Here is a 23,482-nt window from a genome sequence, read left to right as displayed (position 1 = left end):
CATTTAAAATTTCCTGTCTAGGCACAGCAAAGGAAACAGTCAACAAAACAAGGAGGCAACCCACAGAATGGGAGAAGATATTTGCAAATGACACTACAGATAAAGGACTGATATCCAAGATCTATAAAGAACTTCTCAAACTCAACCCCCAAAAAACAAATAACCAAGTCAAAAAATGGGCAGAAGACATGACAGACACTTATCAAAAGAAGACATACAAATGGCTAACAGACACATGAAAAATGTTCATCATCATTAGCCATCAGGGAAATTCAAATCAAAACCACACTGAGGGCACCTGTGTGGCTCAGTCGTTAAGCGTCTGCCTTTGGCTCAGGTCATGATCCCAGGGTCCTGGGATCGAGCCCCGCATCGGGCTCCCTGCTCCGCGGGAAGCCTGCCTCTTCCTCTCCCACTCCCCCTGCTTGTGTTCCTGCTCTTGCTATGTCTCTCTCTGTCAAATAAATAAATAAAATCTTTAAAAAAAAAAAAACCACATTGAAATACCACTTTACACCAGTTAGAATGGCAAAAATCGACAAGGCAAGAAACAACAAATGTTGGAGAGGTTATGGAGAAAGGGGAACCCTCTTACACTGTTGGTGGGAATGCAAGTTGGTACAGCCACTTTGGAAAACAGTGTGGAGGTGCCTCAAAAAATTAAAAATAGCGCTACCCTATGACCCAGCAATTGCACTCCTGGGTATTTACCCCAAAGACACAGATGTAGTGAAAAGAAGGGCCATATGCACCCCAATGTTCATAGCAGGAATGTCCACAATAACCAAACTGGAAAGAGCCGAGATGCCCTTCAACAGACGAATGAATAAAGAAGATGTGGTCCATATAGAGAATGGAATATTACTCAGCCATTGGAAAGGATGAATACCCAACTTTTACATCCCTGTGGATGGGACTGGAGAACATTATGCTAAGTGAAATAAGTCAAGCAGAGAAAGTCATTTATCATATGGTGTCACTTATTTGTGGAACATAAGGAATAGTATGGAGGACATTAAGAGAAGGAAGGGAAAAATGAAGGGGGGAAATCGAAGGGAGAGATGAACCATGAGAGACTATGGGCTCTGAGAAACAAACTGAGGGTTTTAGAGGGGAGGGAGGTGGGGGAATGGGTTAGCCCAGTGATGGGTATTCAGGAGGGCACGTATTGAATGGAGCACTGGGTATTATACGCAAACAATGAATCATGGAACACTATATCAAAAACTAATGATGTAATGTATGGTGATTAGCATAACATCATAAAATTTAAAAAAAACTAATGATGTATGGTGACTAACAAAATAAAATAAAATAAAATAAAATAATAAATAAAATAAAATAAAATTTCCTGTCTAGGATGCCTGGTTGGCTCAGTCAGTTAAGCATCTGCCTTCAGCTCAGGTCATGATCCCGGGGTCCTGGGATTGAGTCCCTAGTCAGGCTCCTTATGCAGTGGAGAGTCTGCTTCTCACTCTGCCTGCAGCTCCCCCTGCTTGTGCTCTCTCTCTGTGTCAAATAAATAAATAAAATCCTTTAAAAAGTAATAAAACAAATATTCCTGTCTAACTCTTTATTCTTTTTATGATTACCCTTGGATACAGTGCGTTCTTACCCAAATAAGGCAAATGTTTGTAAACCCCCAGACAATGACTTGTCAAGTTTTTCCTCCATGCTGTTCATCCACCCAAAAATCTCTTTCAGTCCTCACTTCCATCCATTCTGCCAGTCCTTCTCCATAACTTAGGACAATACACTTCCTTTTTCAGGAAACTTTTCTTGCAGAGGTCTTCTGGAATCTTCCTGTCATATATCTTTGTAAGCTGGCAACATTTGTGTTTGTCGTTTATATCTATTAGCGTGTCACTCTCTCAAGAGTGAATGATGTACCTGGTTTCTCTCTTGAGCCCAGCAGCGAACGGACTATGTAGGACATGTAGTCACAGAACACAGGCTGACAGTTATATCATAGTGGAGGCAGCCAGACCACATTTCCAGTCCTAGATTCATCCCTTTTTGGCTTTTACTTGGATGTGATATCTGACCTCTCGAAGGCTTAGTTTCTCCGTCTGTAAAACCAGCATAATCCTGTCTTCATTGTAGGATTCCTAGTCAATTGAAAATAATAGGTGTAAAACACATCCTATAATGCCAGGCATGTAGCAGAGACTCCATAATTGATAGCCATTGATGTTACTATGATTAGAATGAAAGAATGCATTTGCCAATGTTAGTCATAGATGTTTCAGGGTTACTTAGTGTCTTTCAGACTTCCTACTGATGTGTCTTTTAAGGCACGAATATCTCTTTTTGGTTTTTAATCATTTGGATTCTCCTTATTATGTCGGTTACTGAGATCAGCATGGTGTGAACTATGTCTCTGGGTAGATCCCCTTTTTAGTCTCAACTGAGCCTTTCCATGCAACTGTTCTTATTCGACTCTTCTGAACAACAATTGGAAGATAAAAATGACCATTTTCAACATCCATGATTCTGATTAAGCAGATTTATTTTGTCCTGTGGACTCTAGCTTCTACTCTCCCTGTTGCCCCCTATATCACACTTGAAAAAACATCGTGTTTTCCTTTATGCTCTTTTCTAAGACTAAGGTTTTTGAGGAACATGTCATCTTCTAATTCCAACTATATTCTACCTCTCTGACGAAATACATCTTTTCAATGAAAATCCTCAACTCGGTGAGTATGTGATATGATGATAGCGTGATCAGCACTGATTCTGCTATACTTTCCTTATTCCTCTCTTCCCTCAATTCTTTGCTTACCTTTCTGTTCAGACTTGAATTAGTGGGTCCTTGGGTAGATGATAATAAGAGAAAGTATGGAAACACTGCACGATCTCTAGAAGTTTGCCTACTCTTCCTCTATCTGAAGGATCTTTTATTAAGCTGTGCTGAACAGTTGGGAAATTTGGAGAAGATGCAGTTAGTTAATAAATTGTCTTATTTCTCCACTAGAGAGGAAAACGGGGTATTTAAGCCATATCATCAGACACTCTGCGCATCACCTCTTTTATGAATGAGGTTTTCCTCACTAACTTTCACTGATAGTGCTGCTGAATATATTAATAGATTTTAACCTACCATATCTTTTCCATGTTAAGTAACTCAAAACTTATGTTTGCTGCTTGTTCAGAACCTTTCAAATGCTTTTCATAATGTTTTCATGAGGACAAAGTTGTGCTTTAAAAAAAAATAATTATTATTCTTGTCCATTACTGAGAAATGCCTGTTGAATGATAAATTGTATCACTGATGGGATAATTCCAATCTGGGAATTCAAACTAATTATTTACCCATATCTTTTTAATTTGCCTTTTAGTTGTCAATTGTTTATCAGATATGATGGTATAAAAATGTTTTGATGTGCTTGGCATCAATTGCTCAGCACTCAAATATGTTCACTGTAGATCAACTTGAGCTTTTGAACACAGCTAGTATATCCCTGAGAGACAGTATTAATCATTTTTTTCCACATGACATAATATATGTTATCACAAGACAGTAAATGCTCAGGGTCTACACTACTAATTATTGTGTCTTAAGCAATTTATTTATTTATTTATTTATTTATTTATTTATTTATTTATTTATTTTATTCAATTAGCCAGCATATAGTACATCATTGGTTTTTGGATGTAGTGTTCAACGATTCATTAGCAATGTCTTTTTAAACTTAAGTTTACCCCTATGATATGGACATTTTTAAATCCAGGTTATTAACAAATAGTCCTATTTTTAAAAGTTTTTTAAGATGTAGATATGATAAGAGTGTACTACCATCTGAATATTATAATATCCTTATATTTCCAAATTCTCACATTTTTTACACAGAAAAACCTGTTTTAACTTTGTATTTATAAAGCACCTTAAATGCTTCTAAGAACCAAAGAAAAAGCATATATACTAATAAATGAAGAGCATCCTATTTGCCATGGACCGTTGCACTCCTCTTATGCATATTTGATGACAGTAATTTACTACCTCTCTCTTAACCTCCAATGACCCTGTGGTAGCATGGAATAATTTTAACAGGGAAGACAATCACAGGTCCATCAAAAGAATTTTGCCCTCATATTTTTATTCAAATCGTATCTATGTGGCCTACATGTCTGTCCGTTAGAGAGCAAGAAGTTAATGGCTCAGATTTTGAATGCATGTTAATCTTTTCAAGCTCTGTGACACCATGACCTTTTTGAGTGTACCAAAATGGAACCTTCCCGTTCTGGAACTAGTAACCCATCTCCCAAGCATACAGAGGTGGGAACGTACCAGATTTAGGTTTCATAGTTCACATTTCTCTAGCACGAGTTGTTGTTTTTAGTTTGAGTGCTAAGTATGCCAAATTGACAGTAAATTACTGAACAGTGAACAAAGTGGAAAATTGATAACCTCTATGTATCTTCACAACACAAATATACCTATTTAATAGATCTTTTTTCTCACTTGTTATTTTTAAAAAATGCACTGTTGGCAGTATGGTATTTTCTCTTTTACTCAGAGACAATACTTGCCTTACAACTTCTTTTATATTTACTCAGTAAAAAGGGTCATATATAGGGTGACCATATAATTTATTGTTTGAATTGAGGGATATTGAGAAAGAAAGAGGAGCAGGTCTGCTAGAGTCAGGGTCATGGTGTAAGTCATGATCATCCAGGCAGGCTGAGATACCTCCTGATCTTTTCCTTGCAAAATTCAACCATCTGAAGCCAAAATGGACTTGAAATTACCCAAATGGGTAAAGGTGGCTCCATTCTGTACTATTACTTACTTGTCCTCTTTGTTCTAATGAGCTTTTGATTCCTTAAGCTATCTAAGAGTGGTGCATGAAAAAATTTCGTATGATTTCTGATGTATTATTAAATGTTCAATTCATGTAATTTGACATACTTAAAAAATAAATTGCTTTTCCATTTTTGTAGAATTGTAATTTAATCCCAATAGAAATAGTATATTAATATGTGAAATGATTCAGTACTAACTCCAAAATAAAATATGTGTGTGCGTAGTCATTGGCATACAATAGCCACAGAATCATGGAAGTTGTCATAAACATGACATGGTAGCTCAAAAATTCTAGGACTCTTGGATTCCAGTTTCATGGCATCAAATTTAATAAAGGTATCCATCGCAATAATCTGCAATATAATTAGAGCACAAAATGTTCCCATATCCCCTGCTTCTGGAGATTACAAAGCAAAGGAAACTTGGATTTGCATTTGAATTTTTCATATATTGAAAGTTAAAAGGCCCCGCCTCCTAACATCATTACATTGGTGTAATGTACAACATACGAATACTGGGGGGATGCAACCATTCAGTCCATAATCCTCACTCTTTTCTTTTCAATTGTAGTATAAGTGACAAAAAACACTTTATTACTTTCAGGTATAATATGTAATAATTTGACACTTTGACACTTTGGGTATACTGCAAAATAATCACCACAATGAGTCTAGTCACCATCTGTCACCATAAAAAGTTATAAAAACATTTTTTTTCCTTGCAATAACTTTCAAGATCCACTATTCCTACAGCTTTCAAACATGCACTACAATCCAGTGACTTTAGTTACCACACCGTACACCACATCCTTGGGACCAATTCATTTTACACTGGAATTCTGTACCACCCGAAACCCCACTTTGTTCTTCATATTCATGAGTTTTGTTTGTTCATTTGTTTTATTTTTTAAATCCCAAATATAAGTGAGATCATACGGTATTTATCTTTCTCTGACTTATTTCACTTAGCATAATTCCCTTAAGGTCCATTCATGTGTCACAAATGGCTGTTTCCATATTTGACTATTGTAAATAATGCTGCAATGAAGAGTGGTATGTTTCCTTTAGCCCTTGGAATCTCCTAGATGTAAGCCCCATTGGTTTTGAGAGAAAGAACACAAGCAGGGGGAGTGGGAGAGGGAGAAGCAGGCTTCCCACGGAGCAGGGAGCCTGATGTAGGGCTCGATCCCAGGACCCTGGGATCATGACCTGAGCCAAAGGCAGATGCTTAATGACTGAGCCACCCAGGCGCCCCAGCCCCATTGGTTTTCAAAGCTAGACATTTTAGGGGATCATCTCTCCAGAGCTGGTCCCAAGGGTTGGGGTGCCTGCTACAAGGCACAAAACATTTGCTCCTTAGGGAGGAGCTCCTATTTTGAAATCCCTTCTGACTGTGTTCCACCGTGCCAGAAGTGGGATTCTGGGTGAGAAAATGTCTATCTCTGCTACCTGTCTTCATGTAGCCCTTTTATTCATTGCTGTGAGGAGCTATTCAGTTACTTTTCAGATATCTTTCAGAGGGGATTGCTCCACATATAGCTGTATATTCAGTGTGTTCATAGGAGGAGGTGAGCTCAGGCTCTTCCTATGCCACCTTCTTGGACCACCCCCAACATCCACTTTTAATGAAAAAAATGTAATCATGCAAGAGAGTTTGCTACAATCTCAGAACATCCAGTAGAATGAATGGCTGTGTCAACTTCTGTAGTATGGTAGACACCTCACTATAGGTTTGTATCTACCACCTGCTCCTATGCCATTACCAACTGAGGGAGAAATTTTCATTGCCATCTACACTCGTCACTGAGTTCTCTGTCATTGTGAGCACACACTTAGGGAGAAATCGGAGTTTCTTCACAAGGGTATATAGGTTCTATTGTCCATGAAATTTCTACTGAAATACAGAAATGGCAGTAAATTGCTTGCATTAGGGGGTCCTGAGGATTGTACCTTGTCCTGTAGGGTTGATTCTATGTTAAGATCAGCACAAGAGAACTTTGACACTAGTAGACACAGCAGGGAGTTGGGTACTAAGGGACTTTTCAAAGGAATGAGGTAAAAAGCTTTCACATACAGTTTTCTCAGGAATCTTCCTAATCATGTATGCAGGGAATGCCTATTATTTGCACAGAAGTGTAATAAACAGGGGTTTTCTAAAATTAGACTCACTTGGGCTCTAATGAGAACACAGGCAGAGAAGCGGCATGAAACACTGTGCAGAGTCCTTATACCCCTGGTAGCTCACCCAGTTCCAAGTACCTGCTGCCTGGGCCAGGGGACTACTCTGGCCTGTTGTTCCTTAGGCTGGAATCATGCCTAGAATCTCTGCTTTCTGTTTTTCCATTGCTCAAAACACCATCTTGAGAAATCCCCATGTCAGCCTGATCAGAAATAGAAATTTACTAAAGAATGTAGGTCAGTTTTAAAAATCCATATCTTCTTCACTGAGGATAATTCTTTTTTTAAAAAAGATTTTATTTATTTATCTGAGACAGAGAGAATGAGAGAGACAGAGAGCACATGAGAGGGGGGAGGGTCAGAGGGAGAAGCAGACTCCCCGCCGAGCAGGGAGCCTGATGCGGGACTCGATCCCGGGACTCCAGGATCATGACCTGAGCCGAAGGCAGTCGCTTAACCAACTGAGCCACCCAGGCGCCCAAGGATAATTCTATATTTAAGAAAAATGTAAGACAGGAAACAAACTAACACAAGTGGTTCTGTTTGTAACATGCTCTTCTAGTCATTAATGTTACAAAATACATCTTCGCAGTGTTCCAAATATCACTGCAACCTAGGGAAGGAAGGAAAGGAAGGAGGAGAGAAAGAAAAGAAGGAAGGTAGACAGAAAAGGAGAGAGGGAGGGAGTATGAAGGTGAAAAAGGGAGAGAAGGGGAAGGAGAAGGCAAAAAGAACAGTGAAGAAAACTGCATGACTTCAGTACACTGATCGTATAAAACAACAGCCCAACTGTTCAGACAGCTTTCAAAATATGTTATCGTGCCACACTGAGATTCCTCAGCGGGAAGGAAGTCACAGAGGCACAAAAACTCAACTACCTTAAAATAAATTTATTAAACCATTTTTATCTTTATCCATAGGAAAGGAAAAATCCAAATCAGCTACCTTTAGGAAAATATATTAATCTAATTTGTTTTAACACCAACACAGCGGGGAAAGCCAAAATAAAACTGTGACCAGAAAATAAACGAACCCCACAGTGGGGAAAGAAGGGAGACAAGAAAAAGACAAAAGCAGTCCTATCATTAAAAAGAAGAAGAAGAAACAAAGTAGAGGTAACCTGGAAAATAACTGCAATTTTTCTAGTTCATGAAAATTGCATGATTGTGCTTTTAGGAGAAAATATTTATTCAGCATGTTGGTTTACTTACACACATTCTATTCTGTGATGGTGATTGTGAGCTCGTATTCATAAATTCCCTTTAATAAGCCATTCTTTTCATTCCATTTCATGTCTTGCCAGTGCTACACTTATCTTATTTTGGAAATGTATGCATCTTGGTGTAATATCTCAGTTATCATTATAAAAGTATCTCAACATAGTATTTTCTTCACATAGCAATTGAAACTGTAGATTCAGGGTTGTACTTAGTGCTGACATTGAAAACTTCTGGGGGTGGTGGTGGGGGAGAAAGGGTCTGTTATAGACCAAGAAGGAAATATTATATGTGAGCATTTTAGGCTGTATTAATTATGTATCAAAAATTATTGGCATATATATATATTAAAGATATTTGGCCTGTAGGAGTACCTGCATAATACTAAACTACTAGAACTTTTTTTTTTTTTTCATAAAGTCTAAACTGGTCCCGTTAATTGACAACTGTGTTTTTATTTTCTCCAATTTTCTTATGTTTCATTTTCAGGAATAGAAAATAGTCCATATTGCTGTTCTTGAATACAGTGTTTATATTTCTTAAGGAGAAATTCTGGTGGTATTTTTGTTATTCCACCTATTGGATCACTGGTAAAGAACCAGGATCATTAAAAAAAATCTATTAGATATATTATAAATTATTTTATGATCAGCCTTCACTCTGCAATGATTCTGAATCATTTTATCTTTGATTTGTCACCTGTTATCTAATTGACTTAACAGTGTTTCATGATATATGAACCCCTAGCATTCGATGTTCTACTGAATGATGTAAATATATGCCAGAATTGATGGGATAAATCTGCAACTAAATAAGTTGTCATCATCTCATAAAGAACTAGTCTCTGTGATTAGCAAGAATTCACAGTGGTTCTACGTAATGCTGTTATAATGTTTAGATAATTTCAATGTTAATACTTCAGTGGCTTGATGTAGACATAAATTCTTGCATATGGGATGGTCTGTGTCTTAGTTGATGCAGGCTGTTAAAACAAAGAACCATGACTGGATTGCTCATAAACAACAGAAACTTATTTCACACAGTTTTGGAGGCTGGATATTTGAGATCAGGATGCCAGCATGGTCAAGTTCTAGTGAGGGCTGTCTTCCAAGATACAGACTGCTGACTCTCTTGTATCCTCACATGGCAAAAGCACAGAGAGGAAGCAAGCCCTCTCCTGGCTCTTGTAAGGGCACTAATCCCATTCATGAGGGCTCCACCCTCATGACCTTGTCTTGTCCTAATTACCTCCAATAGTCCCACCACCTAAAATCATCATATTGGGGATTAGGATTTCAACGAATTTGGGGGGAACCCAAACAATCCAGAACAGCCTACCTAATGATGGATTATTGTTTAGATTTTTCCTGCATGATAGGTACCCGTCTGTAATTTCTAGCCTCATAAATTAAACATGATCATTATCATATACTCAAAACAGTTTCAAGATGGGTATATAGGCTATATGGCCACAATCTTTCATCCAAAACCCTTGCAGACAAGTGTTTTCAAGTTCAGAAGTTTCCAGAGTCTGGGACTATAATGGTATACATATACTAGATGTGATATAACACCCATATGGGGTTCTATATGAGCACCTGATAATCAAAGATGGTAATATCCAGCAAAACAATGGATGTTTACAATCAAGGAAATATGGCATTTTGAACTTGATTTTGAGTCATTTTCTGATTAGAATTGATAGACAATATATTCTTAAAATAAGACATAGTGATCTTTAAAGGTTTATTTTATGTAGTCACCATCAGTTGTAAGAACATTATTTTATATACCATTGAAAAAGAAATGGTCCTTCAACTCTCCTGTTACCTAATGCTTGTTTTTTAAAGAAGCCTTTCATTTTTGAAGTTTTAGCTTTACAGAGCCCCCTGTTTCTTAGACATTAAAATTATTTTTGTACATTTAGTGACAGAGCTCTTGGACACTGTAGATATAGCTTCTAAATTATGTATTTTGTTCATGCTTATGTAAAAGAGGGAATATAAGCAAAATAAATGGCTTGAGGCATTTCCCCCCAAAAGATGGATGTTTATAAAGTATTAAATATAATGACTTTATGTAACTTCCTTTCAGTTGAGGTCACACCTTAATGCTGAATTAGTTTGGGTCAGTCTAGTATTTGTTATAAAGTGAATTACATGGAAAATTATGTCCGTTTTCACAGATGTTTGGATTTGGGAAATATGGATTATGAATTGTGGGTATTCACAGGCTCTGGTGGATATGCATGGAAAAGGGGGTTGCTTATTGTATACTTGTGATTTAGCAACAGGTTAAGAAAATTTACCTTCACTATATCATATAATCGTCAAAGCAAATACTCAAAGACGTGTATGAATAATTATATCTGAATAAGTTATTTCAAAAGTGGAGCCTCTACCCCAACCCCTGGAAACCAAGTTCTAGCCCTAAATCCTTTCTGTCTGCCATTACAGCTACTCCATGCTTCCGAGAACATTCTCACTTGGTTGTATTCCTTTTATATTTATTAGGGTACCCAGAACCACATTAAGATTCCAATAAATACTCAGTAAATATCAACTATTTATTAACCAGCTATAGCCATTGGGTAGTTCTGGGCTTTTATGGAATTATGTTTATTCCAGTCCAGTTTTATTTAGACCCACAGGGTCAGTAAGCCAAACTTTAAACAACAAAGTTCTTGGTGACTTAATTTAAGTATCACTTTTTACAAACTGTTAATGCAGCTGTAACGTGTATAAAATGGAGAGAATAAGCATATAAAAGAAACTATAAAAGTCCAGATATGTTTAAGTGAATTTATACATAAACTTAATGGGATATATGGATAGTAATGAATGACATATATATCTAGAGCTCTTTAAAATGAAATAATTATTAAAAACATGAAAAATAAGGAAAGAACATTAACCCTCTAAAGGATTTCAAGAGGCACATGACTTTGAAAGTAAAATCAACTTATTGATTTATGACTCAAGTATTTTTAGTAATTTTTACTTAGAATTTTATATTAATTTCCACTTTTCACCCATTTACTAAGCTTTTTCAGAGCTCCCTCTACTGTTCAAATGTGAACATACCTATTGAAATTTACTGAGGAAGGCAATCTGGCTTAGAAACATGCATCCTGCTGAAGATACATTTATAATTTGAACAGGAATAATATCTTCAGTCAAAAATGTGAATTTTACTCTGTGCCCATTGAAAGTAATCTATCTAATTTTATAGCCCTGCTCCTCAAAAAATAAAAATCTGTTTGTTGTAAAATACATGGATTTATAAATATGCTCATTTCAAAATTTTACCCCTGTCCCCAGTCTATCAGTCTATTTTCTTGTTCAATTTGTATGACAAAACTCCTTGTAAAGAATATAATGAGAACATCCTAAAGTTTACATAGTGGAAAATAAGACTTAAAATATCTGCTTCATAACTCCAGAAGGTGAGCAATATATCATGTTTGCATAAATGATGTGAAATTAGTAAGGTCTTTTCATCTTTAGAATATTTGAAGACTCACAGTTCTTGAGTGAGTTAAATAAATGTTAAATATTATCCAGGTTTATGAAAAAGAAACCCAGAAATACTAATACAGCATTAAATCCACAAAAGAAAATGTTATCAAAGGCAAATTTTCATGTTCTTAATCAAATTAGATGTTATGAGACAGAGTTTTCCTTATCAGAATTAATATAGTGAGTAGGAATGTTTCCTATTATTGGGGTAATGTATAAATTTCAGATTGCTCCTTACTTAAAACTATAGAATTTTCCAGGATATGATTAAATCATAAACACTAAAATTTGAAGTCATAAAATATCTTTTCAATAAAATACCAATAGTAGCTATGGGACTTGGAGATTTTTTGTACCAAGATACTGAGAAACAAAATGGTAATTAATTCCCTGAGATACAATCATCGAGGTGCAAAGCCCCAATTAAGATAATGGTAGAGTTTATTAATTCAATAATTCAGAAGACAAAGTACAATAAGGTAAAACTTAACAGTTAAGAATATACATTAGGTACATATTTTTCTGATGAACTCATATTTAACATTACATAATTAATTACTCAGGAAGTACCAGGAAATTTTAAGTGAAATTATATCAGTTTATAGACAGAATAAGTAATTTATAGCTGCTATCTCTATTTTAGGGACAGGAAAAATAATAATTTTTTTTTCACATTTCAGAAGGCTAATATTCTTTAAATCAGCAGTGAATGTCATTTATATATTCTTAAGATTTTTGAAAGCCCGGAGATATAGTTCTATCCTGCAAAATACAGTCATAGAAATGTTATAGACCTTAAGAAGTGATATTGTAGACTCTGGGTATTTAATCAACATGTTTTAAGCAAAAGAAAATGGTAGAAGTTGGGGTGTGTGAACACCTATTTATTTAGCAAATGCTCGTGTGCCAAATACTGCCTTAAACACTTTATATACATACAAGTAGAAACTTACTGAAACCTCTTAACAGGTAAGTACTATCATTAGCCTCCTTTTATAGGTAAGAATACTAAAACATAGAGAATTAAAAAAAAAACAACCCTCATAACTAGAAGTTAGGGAAGCTGATATTTAAACCTGGGCATGTAGCTTCAGAATTTATGCCTTCAAGCACATTATTATGCTCACATCTTTTTAATTCTACCTGGGAAAAGGTAGATTTTTTATTAAATCAAGAGGCTGGAACTGGATCAGTGTGAACTCTGGGGTTTGATCCTGGTGCTAACCAGAGGAAGATAAGAAATGCACTATTTTTCATCCCCCCCACCCCGTTTTAGTTAAAATCCCATATACTTGAACAACGTGCTTAAACAATACATAGGAAGGTTAGTCTGGTGTCTAAAATGCGCATGGGTGTTCTCACCAACCACCTATTGGTATCCTTACGTAAATTCTTAGTGTCCTCAAAAAGTGCAAAATTTTGTGGGGTACATAGGAAGACAAAATTTTGTATATTAATAGATACACACATTTCAGCAGAAAGACTCCATAACTTTCTCTGAATCACAGATTGATATATGATCCAAATGGTTAAGAATCACAAAAAGCAAATTCTTGCTCTTTAAGGGGAGATTGCAAAGAGCATCTTCATCCACTTACTTGATTCCGTAACTTTTGTCTGCTTATCCTCAGGGCACACCAAAGTGTGTTAGTCTTTGAACACAAAATATATACCATTTTAGAATTCAAAATCCTAGCTGCTTTCCCAGGTCTTCTACCACCGACTACCTTACCCTCCCTTTGTCCTTTTGCTCTTTTGGATCCCAGTCTCTTTATTTGAGCAATAGGATTCCAAAAGCCTCATGCTTTGGTGGTCCTAGTGGGGGGTGAGGGGCTGGGTGTTTGTTTTAAATATTAAAGTAATTTATTTAGTTTAGCACCTGATGTTGCCTGGGGTGGGGGGAGAACGGAAAGGAGAAGTATTAACTGTTCCTTTTGTGTAGTTCAAAGGCTATGGCTTGGAAATCAAACAAATCTGGATTAAGATCTTCCTTCTTTTGTGTATCAACTATGTGATTTGGGTAATTTGCCTAATATCTTTAAGACTCAGTTCTTCTACCAACTGGGTATGATAATAGCTACTTATGCAGGTGATGTTGACAAATAACTTAATTATCTATCTAGACATGCCCTTTTGAAGTTCTACCAAGCATCATCAAACACATCACTTGAGAGTCAGCTGATGTCCTAGGGAATTGTAACTTTGTTTGATTTAATATTGATTAGAGCCAGACTGTAAAGTTAGATGTTAACTTTTAGAAGATAGATAAGTAACACATGATTTCTGTCCACTGGAAAAGATAACCCCAAAGGTTACATTTTTATTGCCCTATAGGCCGTTAACCAACTTTGTATCTAATACTGCAACATTATTCCTGGGATTTTTTTTTTTTTTCCCTACTGACTTTATGTTCGTCTGAATGGACTTTGTCATCTTGCTACTTCCCTGATTAATTCATTAATATATATAGATATATACTACAGGAGCTCATCATATATATTTTTTCAAGAGTCATATTTTAAACTGTATATACTTGGATGCAAGTAGCTAAGTAAGTGAAATTATTTGGTTACTTCATTCCCTGGGCACTTTTTGAAATAATTCCCTGGACACATGGAGATACTCTTGCTCTCTTCACATATAAAATGCCCTTTATAAGCTTTTCCTCATCCTCCTTGGCCTAGTTTTAAATGTTTTCTCCTTCAAGAAGTCTTAACTAATTCCACAAATCAGAAGTGACTGGTCTCTGTGTTCCCACAGCATTTTCTTTGTCACTGAAATTAATCATGGTTATTTGTGTATATGTCTTCACTCCCCTGATGAACTAGGGTATATTTGAGAGCAGAGATTGTATCTTATTCATCATTTAACACACACCATTCCCTACACTGTGCTTTGTCGTAGCAAGTATAGAACAATAACTATTTGTTTATTAGAGTTAGGCATGAAAAGCAATGAAATGAGTCAATTAAACTTATTAAAGTAACAAAATTATTCATATTGGGGGGATGACATGATAAAATAAGATAATTTATCACCAGTAAAATAGAGTAAAAAAGCACAAAGGTTCATTTGCTCTACAATTACATAGATTTATACAGCTCTAATTACTGATAGATAATAAGAAAAAGAACATAGAAAGTAAACTCATTCTGGAGATTATTCTCTTTATATACCATATGACTTCCTATTCCATAAAAACTCCATGATGTTAGCAAGAGTCTGTTTTTATTACCTAAAAGAGCATTCCCTTTATAGTTTCAAGTTATAGAATAAGAGGAAGAAATCATTTTAATATTGATTACTCATTGACAAACTTATCATTACTGACAGTGTAATAAGTGGTAAATCACATCCTTTATGCGTACTATTTTTTGCTGTCTGTAAACTTAAAACATACCCACCTTCCTAGCATGGAAAAACATTGTGAATATGAGCTGTGTTAAATCTCCTTGAGCTCTGAGGAAGAATGAATTATATGTACCTGTGTAATAGAATTTGCCTTCTCAAACTTTAATGAATATACAGATCTCCAGGAGATCTTGTTACCATGCAGATTCGAATTTAGTATGTCTAGAGTGGCACCGGGAGAGTCTGCATTTCTCATAAGGTTCCAAGTACTGCAGTGCTGCTAGCTCAAGGCCCTACTTTGAGGGGCAGAGGATTTGAGAACCCACTTAAAACCGAACTTCCTCTAGGATGTTAGTTTTCTTCTAATTCATCTTTCAAAATTAGTCCTTAGTCTATAAACTTGATAGGGGTAGAAAAATATAATTTTATCTCTTGCTCAGCGAAAATGGGAGGAAAAAGAAAACTAATCTTACACAAAATAGGATTAGAAACCTTGAAAAATTCAATATTTTGATATTGATCCAACTTTAATAATTTCCATTTTTCTCCTTTCCGTACATCTTTAATATGCAGTGCAATACAGGGCATTTAAAAATGGAAAATTCTTAGAGTTAAACCTCATATTTGCTTTTCTCCTAATTCTTTAAAATAGTTATTTATATTATTATTATTTCCAGTTAGTAAACATTGCTTTATTTTTAACACTCAACATGATGTTATGAGTTCCATAATAATACTAAAGCAACTATGTATTTTCATGATACCCTGTAATCACCATGGTAATTATGTTATTTTTTTTTAATTTTCAGATTGGACAGCAGGGAATTATAATATGATATTTTACTTGTCATAATCAGATATCTTTGCCTTTTTGGAGGAAAAAGAAGGATAGGAGACAAGAAGTTTGAGAGCAATCTTTCCTCCCCCTTTGGAACAAGAAATATAAGTTGTTCTCTATAGGCAGATGATTCACTTTTATCTTTGTTTTAAAAGGTTAAAAAATATTTATGGTCATGTCTATAACTCCCTTGTCCCACCCAAATGTTGCTATGCTAGAGGCAGTTCTTTTAAAATTCATATTTTAACATGGAAAATATCAATCATGTAATAATTTCTATAATTAAGCCACTCAGTAAACAAAACAAAACAATAACCAAAAAAAAAAAAAAACCAACAACTAAGAAAATTAACTTAGTTGAGTTTTTAGAGTTGGAGTGTGTGTGTACGTGTATCTGTGTGTGTGTGTGTTTATAGAAAGATTTTAATAGCTGCTTCTCATTTTACCTAGAATATGCTAGTTTTTGTTTTTGTTTTGTTTTGTTTTTTGACTGAGATGTTTTCAAATCCTTACTGCAAGAAGTGGAAGAATTTAGAATGCATTAAATTAAATTTATAAATGATTAGAATTTCAACATAGAATGTACGTAAAACATTTTTAGGTATATCTGACCAGAATTTTACCACTTAAGAATATGCCGTATGTGTGCTAACCATGCATTCTTAATTCATGTATGGGTTATGTTTGACTGGAGGAATTATTATATTTGAAAAGTACTTGTCATGACAAGCACCATGCTACACATTCACTCCCTTTTGAATTACTAAGTAAATAATAACATGCAAATAATATGCAATAGCATGCATTAGCATCATGTACTGATATGAACTCTTCTCAAAAGATAAGAGCTGCAACAGCATCAGCCTGGCTCACAACATGTACTCCTTTACATGGAAGATGGATTTATAGATAATATAATACTCTCACTACTGGCAATTCTCAAATGCAAGTCTTGAGACTGTGACCCCATATAATCTTTAAATCCAATCAGTTTGTTCTGCTTTAATCTAATTTTCTAGCTCTGCAAAGCATTCCATTTTGTCAGTGGACCACATATCACTGGTGTACTGTTGGTATAATCACAAATCAGGAAGACTATATTTTACCAAGGTCTTAAAAGCTTTCAAAAGCAGGTTGAGGATATGAGCTTATTTTTAAGTCTCATTTTAGGAAAGAGTATTTGTAACCCTTTATTTTTTATGTATTTTCTCTTATTTTTATGGTTTATCTAAATCACTTTCAAATGTATTCATTCATTAGTTTCATATTTATTAATTAGTTGCTATATACCACGAACTCTGCTAAATAGTATTTACATAACAAGGAGTAAGATGGGCACCAGACCATACTGTAAGTTGGCTCACAGTCTAGGAGGGCTTAGAGACAAGGAAGTAAGCAAATACACGAGGGTGCCCTATAAAGCAGGAACTTATAACTGTAGGAAGCTACTGGACCACCTAGGATACTTGGAGGGAGGTGGATTTGTAAGAGGCTTTCCAGAGAGAGAGGTTTCTAAGCAGTAAGTTGAAAAGAATATTAGGGGTTAGCTAAGGGAGGAAATGGCAAGTGGGGCAGAGGAAGCAGCATGTGCAGAGCAAGGTAGAGTCTGGGGAGAGGGAGAGGATACTGGTGAGATAGTAGGCAGGAAGTAGATTTATCCTAAGAGCAATTGGGAACCATTAAAAGAGGCTTTAAATGGGGAACATACATGGTCAGGTTTGAGTTTTAGATAGAATACTCTGGCTGTGGGATGGAGGATGATGTGCACAGAAGCTTATAATGGCAGTGGAGGGGATCCAGGGACGAGACCAGAGGAATAATCCAGAGGGTCAAAAAGACCAACCCCAGAGTAAAGTTAAAATTTCCTAAACTGTTTGTTTTCCAGATTATTTCCTCTTTTCTCTAAATGAATTTTTTTTCCTCTCAGCAAGACCCTCTCCCTTCATTTTGCTTGGTTTTCTGATATCGTTCCGCTTTAAAGGAACTCCAATATTTCCTCCTTCATATGCTTGTGTGTGCACGTATGTGCACACACACACAATACTAGGGCTTGAAAAATCACACTTACCAATATGACTTTGTCACATTAAACTACTGACTCAAATTCTGCCTTTGGGTTTTAATATCCATGTGTCAAATTATGGAATGAAATCCTTTTCAAATAGTTGTAGCATCAGCAGGATACTCACCTCAGGTCTAAGGATTAGCCTGGGAGTGAGACATACTTTTTTTTTTTCACTGATTTTATCTTGGTCCACAGTGGTATCTAGAATAATCAATTATATGACATTATTTCTATTTGATTTGATCACAAGTAATAACTTAGATAAAATATCCAGATGGGTCTGTAAGTTAGAATATTTAAAATATTTGAGAGATTAGAGATCAAAGCCCCAAATTAGATTTCAAAATAGTTCATATGATCTCCAACAAGGCACTCTACCTTTTATCTGTAAAAGGAGTTAGAAAGAAGAGTCAGTTTTATAGAGTAAAAACAGGAAACACTGAGTCTCTGTCAACTGTCCCATAAGGCAGAAAGTTTGCAAGCAGGGGGAGACTACCTAATTGATCTTCAGGTGAATTTGGTAGTCATTGGTTAGCTGCAAAGGGACAAGCAAGCAATTTGGGGGCATTTCAAAAGAGAAAGAATTGGTCAATATTCAATTTCCTGGAACAAGTGGGGATCACCAGGGTACTGGTTTGTGGTCAGATGGTCCTTAATGAGGGAGGGGGCTGTCTTGACAAAAAGATTCTCACAGAAATGTGATCAAGCAATTTGTTCTCAGTTTGTTAGGAAATCTTTTATTTGTTAGGCCTGATCCAACTCATGAGTGTCCCTGGTGTGTTGCTCATCATGTTGAATCGACCAAATATCCCTTCTTTAATTTTCTTATGATTAAATATTAGTATCATTTTTATGAATGGATACTTTTAAATTTTTCATTGATGAGTCATTGCAACTTTTTTCTATTATCCATTTCTTTCCTCTGTTATCATTGAAATGGTTTTATCCAAGTGTGAGGATGGGAGGAAATTAAGATATGAATAATTCCTACATTCTTTCCTTTGGAATTTAGGCAACAGTAGATTATGCTGCTCATATTCCTATCTATTTTAATGCCCAAAAAGAAGTTACAGAATCTACTTCTGAATATAAATTCCCAGTTAGAAATTCTTTAGATCATATTATACAGAAAACTAGAGTAATCTTTCTTTTCTCTTTGAAATTCCCTAACAAATCTTTGATAATTATTCTGTAAGAATAATTAACAGTAGGGGTGCCTGGCTGTCTCAGTTGGAAGAGCATGAGATTCTTGATCTCATTGTAGCGAGTTCAAGCCCCATGTTGGGTGTAGAGATTACTAAAAATAAATAAATAAGCAAACCAAAAAAACTTAAAAATAATAAACAATAAATCAGAAATTGGAATTTTTCGTATGTGTGGGACAATTACAAACCTTGTAAATCTGCAGTAATTGTCCTTGGAAGGAAGGAGAGTAGGAGGGAGGAAAGGAGGAGGATGTGTGGGGGAGAAGGAAATTAAACATGACTTCTTTTTATCCATCCCAGGAAGATGGAAAACAATCTGTTGCTATTCTTTCTTTCTTTTTCTTTCTTTCTTTCTTTCTTTCTTTCTTTCTTTCTTTCTTTCTTTCTTTCTTTCTTTTTCTTTCTTTCTTTCTTTCTTTCTTTCTTTCTCTTTCTTTCTTTCTTTCTTTCTCTTTCTTTCTTCTTTCTTTCTTTCTTTTTCTTTCTTTCTTTATTCTTTCTTTTTCTTTCTTTCTTTCTCTCTCTTTTTCTTTCTTTCTTCTTTCTTTCTTTCTTTTCTTTCTTTCTTTCTTTCTCTTTCTTTCTTTCTTTCTTTCTTTCTTTCTTTCAGCACTATTTGATTTATTTTTTCTTTTTTCAAATTTTTATTTAAATTCCAGTTAGTTAAGATAAAGTGTAATATTAGTTTCATATGTACAATTTGGTGATTCAACACGTAAATACAACAGTCAGTGGTCATGACAAGTGCCTTCCTTAATACCCATCACCTATTTAACCCATCCCCCCACCCACCTCCTTTCCAGTAATCCTCAGTTTGTTCTCTGTTGTAAAGAATCTGTTTCTTGGTTTGCCTCTCTCTCTTTTTTCCCCTATGTTCATCTGTTTTGTTTATTAAGTTCCACATATGAGTGAAATCATATGGTTATTTGTCTTCCTCTGACTGACTTATTTCACTAATTAGCATAATAGTCTCTAGCTCCAACCACATCATTGCAAATGGCACGATTTCATTCTTTTTTATGGTTGAGTATTATTCCACTATATATATAGTGGAATAATATATATAATATTCATATATATATATATATATATATATATATGCCACATCTTCTTTATCCATTCATCATCGGATGAAAGATCTAAATGTGAGACAGGAAACCATCAAAATCCTGGAGGAAAACACAGGCAATAACCTGTTTGACATCAGCTGTACAACTTCTTACTAGATATGTCTTCTGAGGCAAGGTAAACAAAAGCAAAAATAAACTACTGGAACTTCATCAAAATAAAAAGCTTCTGCACAGTAAAGGAAACAGTCAACAAAACTGAAAGGCAGCCTACTGAATGGGAGAAGATACTTGCAAATGGCATATCTGATAAAGGGTTAGTATTCGGAATATATAGAGAATTTATAAAACTCAACACTCAAACCACAAGTAACCCAATTAAGAAATGGACTGAAGACATGAAGAGACATTTTTCCAAAGAAGACAACCAGATGGCTAACAGACACATGAAAAGATGCTCAACATCACTGATCATCAAGGAAATGCAAATCAAAACTACAACGAGATATCATCTCACAACTGTCAGAATGGCTAAAATTAACAACACAGGAAACAACAGGTGTTGATTAGGATACAAAGAAAGGGGAACCATCTTATACTGTTGGTGGGAATGCAAACTGGTACAGCCACTCTGGAAAACATGGAGGTTCCTAAAATGTTAAAATTAGAAATATCCTATGACCCAGCAATTGCAGCACTAGGTATTTACCCAAAGGATACCAAAAATAATGATTCAAAGGGATGCATGCGTTCTGATGTTTATAGCAGCATTATCAACAACAGCCAAATTATCCCAAATGTTGCTATTCCTTCTAACAAAACATTGGTTTAATTCTCTTCTGAATGGATTATCTTTTAGAAGCTTCATCCATAATCAGAGTAGAATATAATTAGTAAACAAATTTCATGTGTATTATATATCTATATATAGTACTACCACATGGTAACTCTTTTTAACCTAAAAATATATTCCTCAACTTTTAAGAAATAACTTAGTAATTTTAGAAAAGATTACCAGAAGAAAACCTTCTATCAGTAAATAGGAGATTTCCTTTTTCATTCCCTTCATCCTCCATACCCATCTTCACTAAATTGGGAGACATAAGAATTTTATGGAAATTCATAAGAATTTCATTTATGTGAGCCAGGAGATTACATGGCTTCACACTGGAAACCAACAAATTCTGCTGATATAAGAAAAATTCTCAAAATTCAGCTTTTTTGCTTTTTTTCCTTCTTCCTTTTTTTTTTTTCTTGTACTTTCAGTATTGTCTCCATCCAAGCAGGAACCCTCCAAATCAGAGCCAAGCATATTATTGCCTTTAATTAACACTGTTGAGTTGTTAGCATATCCAAAAGCACTTTATACATGCTTCAGCCACACCTGAAATGTAGTCAGCAATGCCACATAATAATCACTTTTGTACTTAATCAAATTAGAAGCAATTTATCACTTACAGGGGTACTGGAAAAGACATCTGGATTGAGGGTTTCAATTTCTGAAGTATGCTACTTAGATGTTGGAAGTAAAAAGAAAAAAACCAAAACAAAACAAAAACTAGTACTTGTTTAGAAAACCTCCAGCCTTGTCATAATCCATTTATTTTTTTTTCTCAAAAGAAAGGATTACTGTCACTTATTATTATCTGAAGATTCATTGAGTCATAGTTGATCAGATATGATAAACAAGCCCTCTTTATTAAGATGCTTCCAAATCCAACAAAGAATAGGTCTTTTGTCTAACATCATCCAATCCCTCCACATTTATTTTAGATTCCTTTTTCCCCTGCTTTCCATAGATTTCATCTGTTGTATCCTCTTTTGCCTACACTTTGAACTTTCCCTCTTGAAAAGCTAATATATTGTAGAATATTAAGAGCCAAAACTAGAGCAAGACTCTAAATCCTGACTCTTTCAATCACCAGTTTGGGATCTTCGACAAGTTCATCTTTCTGTGCCCCCAGTTTCCTTGTCTTACATGCAAAACAGTAGTAACTATTTTATAGGATTGTCATGAGTATTAAATAAGTCCATATGGGTGAACATATGGAAGAATTCCCAGCACGCAGGACACATTTGAACATTAGTTGTTGTTGTTACTTTTTATTATTACTGAATCCTTCCCATTAGCATTCAAATCTATTCTGTATTATATATCATCAAATTAAGCTACAGCTTTTTATTACTTTCCTGTGTGTCTATTCTTCTTCCCAACCAAGCCCCCATCAAAGTGGTCTACATAGTCTGGCTTCATTTCTCACCTCCCATTTTCTGTTCCTCTTCTCCTGCTAATCCCAATGCCATTCTGCTTGAATTGCTTTTGTTAAGGTCATGTGTAACCTCTTTGTTGTAATGGTCAACATGGGCTGTTTAATCATCATCTTTTGTGACCTCTTAGCTGTTTTTATGCAGTTGATGTTCCATCTTTCTTGGACCCCACAGTGCCTCATTCTTGCCTCTCCTCTGCCTCCTTCTGCTTCTCCCTGGCCTCCCTTCTAACACCATCCACTTACCTTAGCAATCTTATGGCTCTCATCACTTCCGAGATCAGCCATCTACAACTGATTCCCCATTTCCTCTTCTTCATAGCTTCAGACCACCATATTCAACAGACTACCCGGCATCTGCAACTAGATGTTAAAGAAATTTTTCACACGTAATATTTAAGCCCAACCTACTGATGTTTCCTCCTAAACGGGCAATTTCTCCAGCCTTCTTTGTTTTAATAAATAGCACCTCTGTACACAAAGTGGCTGGAATAAATGTCATATTCCTGTGACACCTCCCCCTACCCCCAACCCTCATATAATATCCATCATTGTAGGCTGGTCTTTTCCCTACAAAACATCTCTTGAAACCCATCCAAGTCTCTCTATCATCATTCTTCTCACCTTGCTCTAATCCTGTTACTTTTTCCTAGACATGTTATTGCTTTCTTTCCTCTCCCTGATTCTCCTACCGACTCTCTTTGATCCTTCCTCCACAACTGCCAGAAAAATCTTTTAAAAATAGAAGTGGAATCATATTACTTTCCTGGGCAAACCTCTTCCATTGGCTTCTTACAGCAACCATAACAGATGAAAGATAACATCTTTACCATGGAACATTTTTGTCCCCAGTCAAAATGTTTTTTCTGTATTCTAACTATCTAAGCCCATCCTGCTCTTCTGTGTCAAATGACTTTTTCAAAGTTTGAAGCTATGTTTATTTATGCTTTTACTTTTAAATTATTTTCTTCTT

The 23,482-nt window shown here is 35.4% G+C and overlaps 1 long non-coding RNA gene across 1 annotated transcript; it reads right to left on the bottom strand.

Annotated features, from left to right (window-relative positions):
- Nucleotides 1-1,357: 1,357 nt before the first annotated feature.
- On the bottom strand, nt 1,358-23,220 carry LOC145717302 (uncharacterized). Its single transcript, XR_014140427.1, has 5 exons — nt 23,134-23,220; nt 22,756-22,872; nt 21,701-21,751; nt 18,095-18,171; nt 1,358-2,108 (listed from the first exon to the last, which is right to left on the bottom strand). It is a non-coding gene; the product is annotated as an uncharacterized LOC145717302 (long non-coding RNA).
- Between the last annotated feature and the right edge of the window lie 262 nt (nt 23,221-23,482).

This window comes from Leptonychotes weddellii, chromosome 1 (genome assembly GCF_054177405.1).
Source record: "Leptonychotes weddellii isolate Sample4059 chromosome 1, ASM5417740v2, whole genome shotgun sequence".
Taxonomy (NCBI): Eukaryota; Metazoa; Chordata; class Mammalia; order Carnivora; family Phocidae; genus Leptonychotes; species Leptonychotes weddellii.
The sequence above is the reverse complement of the archived record's forward strand: the minus strand, read 5'-3'. Positions and strand labels throughout refer to the sequence as shown.